Below are 12,098 nucleotides of genomic sequence, written 5' to 3'. Positions count from 1 at the left end.
GTAGTAATCACTCTAAGTTACCCCACCAATTTATGTTACTATCAGTGATTTGGAATATCAATATTTTAGCTTTTGAATTGGAAGTATATTCTCTTAGTGTGAAGCACCTTCTCATTCCTTCTAAACAAGCTTCTACTCATTCATGGGCACGACCTCTTATAAAATCTAGGAGCTTAATATTCTAGAGCTCCTTAGTAATGCCCTCAGTTTTATGTCCTCTGTCAAAGTCCCTCGATCCCTTAATATTTGCCAACCCTGATGGAGGGTGTTCTGTTGAGCATTAGATAATCCAACGCTTCCCGTGTGTTTTGTGACATGTGCTTAAACACTTCTCGAGGATCCATTAACTTCGGTGATGCATCTGTTCACTAACACCTATAGGTTTTGGTGTAATGGAAATTGTGATTCCAACAAGTGGTATTAGAGCTAAAAGGTCTCGAGTTCGAAACACACCCAGGTCATGATGGGGGGATATTGTTGGGTATTGGATAATCTAGTGCCCCCCGTGTGTTTCATGACATGTGCTGAACCACCTCTCAAGGATCCATTAACTTTGGCGATGCTTCTATTTACTAACACCTGCATGTTTTGGTGTAATGGAAATTGTGATTCCAACATGTTCTACTACCAGCTCAGTTGTTTGGCACCCTCTTAAAGTCACATTAATTACCTCTATGGAGCAAAATATGATATCCAAATCAAATTATGGCAATGGGTTTGGCAAGAAATATTGTAAGATTCAGCAATTGCAAAATTTGTTGATGATTAATAAAACCCTCATATTTGAAGAACATGTTTTCCCTTGGAGGTTTTTCAAGGGGCGATTTTTCCAGAAACTATTATGTCCATTTTGTGATTTGTTTTCTACTAGAGTTTTCATTGTTTATTTTTGGTGAATATTGCAATCATGTTTTTATTTAGTATTTTAAATTTAATAATTTTTCTCAAAATTAAATACGTTGGATAATTACTAGTTGATATAAATAAGTGGTATTTTTATCAAATTTTTACACATCTTGGGTTGACAGGCCAAGGAAATAAAAATAGCAAGTAGGGTTTATTGAAGGTATTTGATGAATCATATATAAGCTACATTAATCATTCTAATTTGGACTTTCCATCTTGCAATGATTATTAGGCATTACACCACACTTTATTTTGTGAATGTTGAGAACAAGATATCTGAAGTAGCTTATTGATTGTGGAGCCTTAGGGAGGAAAGAGCTCTAAGTTAAAAATGTTTAGAATAATCTAATATAACTCAAATTAATACTATCATATAATATTTTCTTCTTTCATAATGGGAATATCCTTCCTTCCCTTCCATATTACATCATTGATGCATCTTATTTTCTTGCATTTCCTTCATTGAATCTTATGTAGATTTGTGTTTCTACTTCTTTCCATTTTGAGTAAGTTAAACCTAGATTTCACCATTTTAAAATACAACATTATTTATTGGTCATTCTATGCTTAGGTTCATTTGGAGACCTTGTAATAATTTTCTCATAATATGTTCCTCTCTATTCCATTCTAAAACCTAGTTTTTTCCCCTTATTTTCTTTCCTATAAAGGGTAAATTAATCCATCCTTATTTGTATGATATTTAGTTCACCAACCAAATATTGTTATGGAAGGTGTTTCCTCATCACTTTCATTTTACCATTAACATAATAGACCTAAAAAACTTTATTGAAATCAAGCAATGCCAACACTAGTGTTTTGGTGGCCTTATGCTTCAACAACTCAAAATCGTTTTCTGATCATCCATCTCAAGAAAACACTTGAGCATACATACACTAAACAATTGGTGAAATTGTTGGTATATTCTTACACTCATCTCCCTACACTAATTTATCTTTTGGTTTCTTCGTCACAACATTCCATTGTGGATATTCAAAGGATGTAATTGCATTTCATCCTCACAAGTGTAATAATAAACAATTATTTTCATATTTATCATACCCATGACTTATAAATTATTTGTATCTATACTTTGCATAGGTATACAATAATCTAAGTTTGATGTTGTTAGTCCTTTATCCATTCACATCCTCTCCCTTTTGTTTTATTTACTTCCTCTCGCATTACAACATCTACGAATTTTCTAAAATTCTTTATGCTAGCATTATGTGTCGACATCGCGTCAACCTAAATATGGACTTTGTACTATTATTTGATAGAATTCATCTTATGTAGGATTATATCATCTTGAATTATACATTTGTAACCATTCATTTACCTCAAAATTCATTTATATTCCTTCCTAATGTTGAAATCATATCAATACCTTCCACCCTTTCGCCCTTTATCATAGATTCAACATTATTTTGAATGGTGTATTTTAAAAAAATCCTATTGCCATAATTTCTCACACAAATTTTGGAGCATATAATTCCATTAAGTTTGATTTTGTTAGTCCTTTATCCATTCACATCCTCTCCCTTTTGTTTTATTTACTTCCTCTCGCATTACAACATCTACGATTTTCTAAAATTCTTTATGCTAGCATTATGTGTCGACATCTCGTCAACCTAAATATGGACTTTGTACTATTATTTGATAGAATTCATCTTATGTAGGATTATATCATCTTGAATTATACATTTGTAACCATTCATTTACCTCAAAATTCATTTATATTCCTTCCTAATGTTGAAATCATATCAATACCTTCCACCCTTTCGCCCTTTATCATAGATTCAACATTATTTTGAATGGTGTATTTTAAAAAAATCCTATTGCCATAATTTCTCACACAAATTTTGGAGCATATAATTCCATGTTGATATATTCTTTTTCTTCTTGTGTGCTCATTCTTTCTACACAAAATCCCACCATGGTTTCGCATGTCTCTTTTACCTTGTGATTGTAAACTTTTTTCTTTGAGGATAGTTAACCTTATGATACTCAAAGTAAATTTCTGTTTTTCCTAATCAATATCGTAGGGATCCAAACTTGAAGATGCCATTGTAATTTTGGACTTCTACTTTGACAAATCATCACCCAATCCAATGAGAGTTGAATGAACTATTCCAACTCATGACAAGTTAGTCATTTTGACTGATTCCCATGGAATATAGGTCATGATTTAATATTTGTTTCTATTTAGATAATCATAAAATTGACATTTCATATGTTGGACTTCAAAAATCCCAAAAATTATTAAATAAAGAGTCAAGGGAGCTACAATTTTTTATTCATAAGGTATAATACTTGCATATATTTTTCTTTCAATGGAGTAATAAGTTGAGTAGTTTTGAATACGGGGAAATCTCCTTGGTTAAGTATGTTTGAACTACAAGTGTCTTTGGATGGAATGACATTATTGAGAAGTCTTAGTTACTGGGTTAAAGCTTCCAAGGTGATGCTCAATCATCACTTTATGATTCATTTCACTACCTTTAATGAAAAATATTCACCTTTGTGAGAGTTACCTGGTCAATTCAGTGCTAAGTGAATCGTTCAAGCTCATGAGAATTTTCACCTAATGTAGTGAGTGTCAATTGACTATTCAAGATTATGAGAAATTGATTGCTATTAATAATGTTCATGGAATATGGATTATGCGTTAATGTCTTACTCTATATGGTTAGTCTTGTTACCCATGTATATAAATGATAACCCTAGCAGAAATGTTTTCTCCTAAGATGCATATTTCTAGTTAGCAACCTCATATGATCTTCGAATAATAGCCTCCTAGATGCCTTTCATCCACACATTGGTCAACTCATCCACTTGATTAGGTTTCTCACCAAATGAATGTAGGACAATGACCATGAGGTACATTAGTTATATTTGATAAGATGTGCTTACATTTAATTTTTTAAGGAATCTAGAAGGATTATGGATTGAAACTAGATAGTGAATCATGATGCTTGGATGTTGTATTTGTTGCGTTATTTCACCATGGGGGTTGTCCTTTCTTCCTAGTCAAGTGTATTGTTTGGGTTTTTTCATTATCTAGGAGGGGCATGCATAGGAGGCATAGATAAAAAATATTAAGTCCATATCCCTCTATACTTAACACTTTTTATTTGTCCTTGATCCATTATCCCTTATTTTGTTTAGTTATTGTATATCACGTGTACTAGTTCCTTATTGGCCTCATCCTATGAAAACACGGGCTTGGATATTTTCCAAATATTAACACAATTGTGAAAAGAAAGATAAAATCATGTACCAAAATGCTAAAATAAAAAATAATGACAAGAGATGAATGTTAAAATCCAATTCATCACAGGATTAAAAGTACACTCCTTTCTTTCATCCTTCATTTTATATTTTCTTTTTCAAAACTTTAAATTTTCTATATTACTTTATCTAAATTACTAATTTTCTAACCCACCTAAATTACTAATTTTCTAACCCTTACATTCCTTCCTGTACTAGTAACATTATTCTCATTCTTTCCTATTTTATCATTTTTAAAAATATTTTATTACAATTTCCACTTTAAAGTTTTCTTTTTTTCTTAATTATTTTCATTTCTATTTTTATATTTTAAATAATCTTTTAAATTTAACAATTTAAATTTAATTAACCTTAATTATTATTCATTTTTACCTTTCTTATTTTTCATTCCTCCTTTATTTAAATTCCCGTATATATTTAGTAAAAAAAAAATTATTCTACTTCCCGTATATGTTTAGTAAAAAAAAATTATTCTACTTCCCGTATATATTTAGTAAAAAAAAAATTATTCTATTTTTAATTATTTTATTCATTTTTTAATAAACCTTTTACTATTAACTTAATTTTTAATCTTTTTAGAATCCATTTTCTTAATTTAAGGGTATCAATTATCTCTTTTTATGTTATGTTATCATTTTTATTTATTTTCATTTAGTGGGTATCTTTTCTTTCATATTATTGACTTGTATTTAACCAGTATAGTTATATAAATTAAATGACGGGTAAATTTAGATAAATATTGATGGGCCTCCAAATTAGACATAAATTAAGGCCCATCTGACCATCATTCAACACATAAAACCTCTATTTTTTCACTAGATGACATATTTTAACTTTAGTATGTTTATTAGGAAGGTTTAGAGATAATTGCATATCTGTGCTTAATTGTATTTGTTTTTGTAGAATATTGTGAGAAAATTGGAGAGATTATGAAGATTTGGAGGAGGAGATAATATAGGGACTTGCTCTTTGCTATAGGAGGATCAATATTGGATACTAAATGAACAAAATATAATGAAATTATTGACAAATTATAGAGCTTCACTGATTGCGAAAATATAGGAATGTGTTCCCTATCATTTAATGCAAATTGCTAGTCTTGGGAACTAAATCCACTTTTTGAGGGATTTTGAAGGCGAAAAGTGCCTCCTTTCAACGATAATGCTTTCTCATTACTTTGTATAAGTACCAATTCAAATTTTCCTCTAGGGGCATGTATATATTAGTCTTCTTATGGAGAAAACTTGTTAGTTAGCAACTCCACTTTCATTTCTAGCAGAGATGTACTTGGATTGATTCAAATAATGAAGTTTGGTGCCATTTTTAGCTTCTAAAGCTTGGTTTCCTTCACAGAAATCTGATTATCCTTGGGATTGGCCATACTAGGAGCCTCAAAGCCCTCTTTTACAAATTATTTATTTCATTTGAATGTTTTTTCACTTGCATCTCTTATTTCTACATTTAATGTTCATGCCTCTTTTGTTGTAGGTTACATTGGTTAAATTATTGAAGTGATTTGTTTTTAAAGTTATTTATATAGTCACAAGCATTATTCATCCTTATAAAAACTTTGAAAATTCATATTCATCATTGAGCTACTTGGATTGGTTTACTAGTTCACAAATCTAGAATTTCTCGAAGTCTCTTGTAGAAAAATAGTAGTAATCTTCTGTGATTTTTTAGAATGTGTTAATGAACTTCATTTGAGTTTATTCCACTTATATTGGGTCATAAAAACACTAAATTTAATAAAAAAATTACCACATATCATTTTCACTTGATTAGGTTAGACATTTGATAGGTTAACTAGCTCACTAATGCTTGAATTTTCGGTTTTTAGAGTAGTAATTTTCTGCTAGTTTTTAACACATGTTAATAGGTTTTTTTAAGTGATTCCACTTCGAATGGAGTCCTACGACATCCTAGATCATAAAAAAAAAAATCCCATATTATTTTCATCTAATTTTCTTGGGAATTTGGCAATTTATCTCACTCTTGTAGCAATCCAGTCACTCCTGTAGTAGACTTGTAGCAATTTGTTTTTTTATATTTTCCTTCCCTAGATTCACTTCAAATTCATGGTAGAAGTATATTTATATCCTATGAAGGTGCTGAGGCTACTTTGGTTGAGTGGAGGCTTGGTTAGGTTTCTATTTAGATCTTACATTGCTTACTTCTTGAATATTGATTTCTGCAATTTATTTCAAGCAAAGTGTGTTTTCCTTCTTGCAAAAGTAATCTAGGAATTTTCTTTCCTGCAAAATAGAATAGATTTCCTTTAATTCCATTTATTTTCCATCAAGATAGATTATATTTATTTAGTTTTCATTATTCTTTACGTTTTTACAAATAGAATAGATTTATTTCATGCCATTTACTTTCCAAGTAGAAAGGATTTTCTTATTGTTACTTACCTTTTGCAACTTAGTATTGGCGACTTACCTAAGATCTTTGCTCATTTGAAGTTATTTCATTGCCTTATTTCATTTTAATCAAAGGGAATCAAACTAGGGAGAGGAAGGTGCCTGCTACACATACAATGTCGACCCCTCTTAAGTTTGTATTAACCCCAGGTTGACAATTTAAGTAGATAGCCTCAGAAGTTGCAACATTCTTGTTGCAATGCTGGGGCTCATCAATTTTTGGTGCCATTTCTAGGGAGGGTGTCAAAGCAAGCGCTCTCTCATTCTAGTAATGATTCCTTGTTTCTTTTCTTCATTCATAATTTTCACAAAAACAAAAAAATGCATTATGAATCTTTCATCGCAAATCGCATTAGTATTTTCATTCAAATTTTTTTTTTTATAAAAACAAAAAAAATTCTTCAACACCACATACCCCCCCACTTTATCATGTGCAGGTAGAATAAGAAGGTGTGGCATAAAAATTAGAAGGAGGCATGGAGAATACCTACTTTCTCAACTCACATCGACAAGATATGAACTACCCCTCCTCTTTCAATACAAGCTATAATACACACTTTCGACCTTTATATCCTCCTAGCAGGGCACCTTGGTCTCCATGGTATTATCCTTCCCAATGGGGTGATCCATATTCATGGCCTTATCCTCCTCAATGTGCCATTTCTCCACTCCATCCATATCAACACTAACCTCATCAATGGGGTGATCCATATTTCCCTCAATATCCTCAATATACTCAATATCAAACTCAATGTTATCCATCCCATCCACCTTCACCACAACCACATCCTCAATCACAACCATTTCAAAGACCCCCTCCCACTCAACTACCTACACAACGATTTCTAAACCCAAGCAATAAAGTAACTCAACCCACTTACAATGTTGAGATACAAAATATCCAAACAAATACTCTTGATCCAAATAAGATCCATCTTGGATCGGAAAGATTATTGCAAAGAAGAAATTCTCTTGCTCCTATTGAAAAGAAACATCCAAAAGAAGAATATTAAGAGGATATTAAAGAATCATGGACTACATTTGATGAAAAGTAGCCATTATAGCCTAAGATTGAAGAATTTATTCAATTCTTATCATTATATCCTCTATGTGTTCAAGAGGATAATCAACAAATAGTAGAAGATTTGAATGACACGGAAAAAGAAGAAATGAAGAATGATCTAGATGAGCAAGGAAACCAAGGGAATCAAATCTATATTGAAGTTTGGTTCCATAAAATCAACAAGATGGAGCATCACTTTCTTCTTCAACAATGCTTGATATCATTAAAGTCAAAGAAGTTGGTCTCTAATATTTAGATACATGTCCAAGCATATGTTTCGAGCCTACGCATGAGTTTATCTGTCATCTTGTTATGCACATGGATCTATTGGAATTATTCCTATACTTGAAATAGATTTTATTTTTTTCAAGTAGGGTAGGATAGAGGTCGAATAAAAAAAAGGAAAAACAAGAAAAATAAAATGTCAGTTGAAAACATCCTTTGAGGCACCTATGATTAACTTACTGTTAAGTTATTGTATGTTCTATGCTTATAACAATTTACTTCTTTTTCTTATTATATTCCACAGATTAGCAATCACATGTACATAAAGTAAAGTGCAGATAGAACATTAAATTATCGACAGAAAACAAGCCAAGACAAGAGACACAAGATGTGGCGGCTAGCCAGGGACAAACCCCACAATGTGTGGGGAAACCCTTTTATCAAATCTTCTTTTATCTTCAATAATTTAGCAGAGAGAAATCATACAATAAATCTTATTCATTTCAGCAATAGCAAACCCTAGACCAGTAGCATCAACATTAGCGACTTCATCATCAAACTAGGGTAGACGATATCTCACAAACTGACCGTCGGATCGGCTTCATTCCACCACCAAAAGTTGCGGCTTTCAGAGGAGGTTCAGATGAACCTACAACATAGTTCAGATGAGGAGATCTTCTAGTCCACATAGGTCAAACTTTACTTCTGCAGCTGCAGCTTCAGTTTCAGCAGCTTCCAGCTTCAAACTAGGGCAGTCGATATCTTGCAAACTGCCCGTCAGATTGACTTGATTCCACCACAAAAAGTTGCGTCTTTCAGAGGAGGTTCAAATGAATCTATAGTGTAGTTCAGATGAAGAGATATTCTAGTCCACGTAGGTCAAACTTTACTTCTACAGTTGCAGTTTCAGTTTCAGCAGCTTCTGGCTTCAAACTAGGGCAGTCGATATCTTGCAAACCATCTGTCGGATTGACTTGATTCCAACACCAAAAGTTGCGTCTTTCAGAGGAGGTTTAGATGAACCTACAACACAGTTCAGATGAGGAGATCTTCTAGTCCACAAAGGTCAATCTTTACTTCTACAGTTGCAGCTTCAGTTTCAGCAGCTTCTGGCTTCAAACGTGTGAGGGAGAGACCCTTTTCTGCGCAGTAGAGAAGAGACTCTTTTCTGCGTAGTAGAGAGAGAGGTGTGATGAGATGAGTGATTCCAAATGAGGAAAAGTCCTCCTGTATTTATACACAACGTTGGTGTTTGAATAGATGCGACTATTGGGCTTCTGAGCCTACATGAGTTGTAGGTCGGCTTGATAATAATTCCATAATCAAAATAAATTCATATCTCCATGAATACTTATCGGAATCGGATGATCTTTATATCAATCCTACACCTCTCGATGGTAGGAATATAATAAAAATATTATCAACCATGAATAAGATGACCCACATGAAGTTTTTCCCTAGTTGCCAATTTTAACACTCCCTCTCAACTAGGGAGAACTTCATCTGCAATTTGTCTTTCGGTCGTTACTATTCATCCATCAAATGCACTACCTTGTATAGCCTGACCCTTGCCCTGCTCTACTCTATTCTTCCTGTTATGATTTATCTTGTTCTGCCCTATACTGATCTGTACAACTCTGCTCTGTTATGCGCTACTCTACTTTGTTCTGTTCTGCTCTGCTTTTGTCCGAATTATGAAGAAGAAGAAATGATCGAGGATGTATCATACTGACTCAAAGTCAGTCTTAGAGTATGTACCACTGGTCCCAGACCAATCTCAACCAACTCAAATTTAGCGTCATAGTGAGTACAAATCCACTAGTCCCAGACCAGTATCATCCTCCACTGACTCAAAGTCAGTCTCAGAGTGCGTACCACTAGTCCCAGACCAGTCTCAACCGACCTGAAGTCAGCTTCATAGTAAGTACAACTCCTACCACTGGTCCCAGACCAGTATCGCAGTCTCAGAGAGTGTACCACTGGTCCCAGACCAATCTCAACCGACCCGAAGTCAGCGTCATAGTATGTACCACTCTCACTGGTCCCAGACCAGTACTACACTGGCATGAAGTTAGTCTCAAAGTATGTACCACTGGTCCCAGACCAATCTCAACCAACCTGAAGTCAGTGTCATAGTATGGTACAACTCCTACCACTCATCCTGGACCAGTATCATTGATCCCAAATCAATGGAGGTCATCCTAGCGTAGGGAGTACGATAGATACAGCGATGCATCCATCCGTACTACTATGGTCCCTAACTTCATTTACCTGCTCATTGATCAAATGAGAGGTACTTCCCATGAATCCTAGACTGCATGGGTAGGATGCCTCAACAGGAGAACTAATCAATCCTGTTCTCACAGGAGAACACATCAATCCTGCTACAATCGCCATGGAGAACATATCAATCCAGGCCACCGTGGAGAACACATCAATCCAGGCCTCACAAGAGAACACATCAATCCTGCTACAATCGCCATGGAGAACACATCAATCCAGGCCTCACAAGAGAACTAATCATCCTGCTACACCAGAGAGCGAATCATCTTGTTCCACAAGAGAGTGAATCATCTTGTCCCACAAGAGATCGAATCATATTGTTTCAGTGTGCACCACCAGGGGAGGGTGAGTCACCCTGTGGTCGTATGTTGCTCCAGTAAGAACCGTAAGCCCTTAGAGCTCCTAGAGCTCAATGTATGCAACATGCAGGACCCTTGTACAAGGGTTTCTTGACGACTCCAAGTCGTTTGGGAAAATCACAGATTAGATCTTTCCTCAGGGCTTTGACAAGGTGTATTGACCTATACATCATCTTAATGTGATGGAGCCTCCTTGCTCATCGAATTACCATATCCCAGATGATGTTTATCTGCTGGAGCAATCGACGAATACGAGATTCCTCAATAATCGAATCCCACCTCTGGTTGTTACAGAGAATCACAGTGGTATGTGTTCAAACAGCTCACTGAAGAGCTTCCCCAACTAGGCAGCTTCATACGAGATCATACTCGTAGATATGTATCTGGTCTCGGTGGTGCTTATGGCAACCAACTTCTACTTCTTGCTCATCCATTATATCGAAGTAGAATCCAAAGAGAAACAACATTAAAAAATGCTCCGGTGATCCTCCACACTACTTGCCTAATCAGCATTCGAATAATCATGCAGTTTCATATTTCCGGTAGTGTATCTCAATCCATGAGAGATTGTGTCCTGAAGACATCTCAAAAGATTCTTGGCACCAATCTAGTGAGGCTCAACCAAATATGAGCTCACAATGCTAACTGCAAAACATATGTTCGGACGAAGGTTCACCAAGAACATCAACACGAATGAGTTTTTGAAACTCAGAGGCATTTCCCAAATCTAGTCCGACATCACTACCATATAATTTCTGAAAGTTAAGATCATTGAGGTAGTCACAGGCTTGCAATCCACCATACCAAATCTTTTCAGAATCTTCACCACATATTTTCCTTGAGATAGGAAAATTTCCCTTGGCATCTGCCACACTTCAAGTCCTTGGTTCTTCATTTCAAATTCAGAAGCCAACTCCCTCTTACATTTGTGAATGAGAGGGTATGCACCTGTTAGAAAGAGGTCAGCCACATACAACACCAGTATGAGAGGATTGTCATCTTCAACCTTAAAGTAAAGGTTAGGATCGGCTTCACTCCTAGTGAATCCCAGCTTCATCAAGTAGCTATCGATCCTTTCATACCATGCTCAGGGTGCTTGCTTCAACCCATAGAGAGCCTTCTTCAACCTGCATACATGAGATTTTCAATCATAAATCTCAAATCCTTTGGGTTGCTCCACATAGACCTCTTCTTTGATCGAACCGTGCAAGAACACGGTCTTGACATCCATCTGATGTAGGTTCCATCCTTATGAAGCCACAAGGGCTATGATCAAGCAGATGGTAATATATCTGGAAACAGGTGCAAATATCACTCATAGTCTATACCTTCCTTCTGGGAGAAACCACGAGCTTTATACTATTCCATACTTCCATCTGTTGCATGCTTTATTTTGTAAAGCCATTTGGAAGTAACAACTCTCTTGTCCTAGTGTCTGGGAACTACTTCCTAGACATCATTCTTCATGATAGACTCATATTATTCAGTCATAGCATCCTTCCATACTTGATGCTTGACGACATCTGAGAATGATGAAGGCTCATTTTGTAT

This window comes from Pinus tabuliformis, chromosome 6 (assembly GCF_031772625.1).
Source record: "Pinus tabuliformis cultivar Carrire ecotype Pingquan chromosome 6, CPIR1, whole genome shotgun sequence".
NCBI classification, from domain to species: Eukaryota; Viridiplantae; Streptophyta; class Pinopsida; order Pinales; family Pinaceae; genus Pinus; species Pinus tabuliformis.
Note: the sequence above shows the minus strand (reverse complement) of the source record.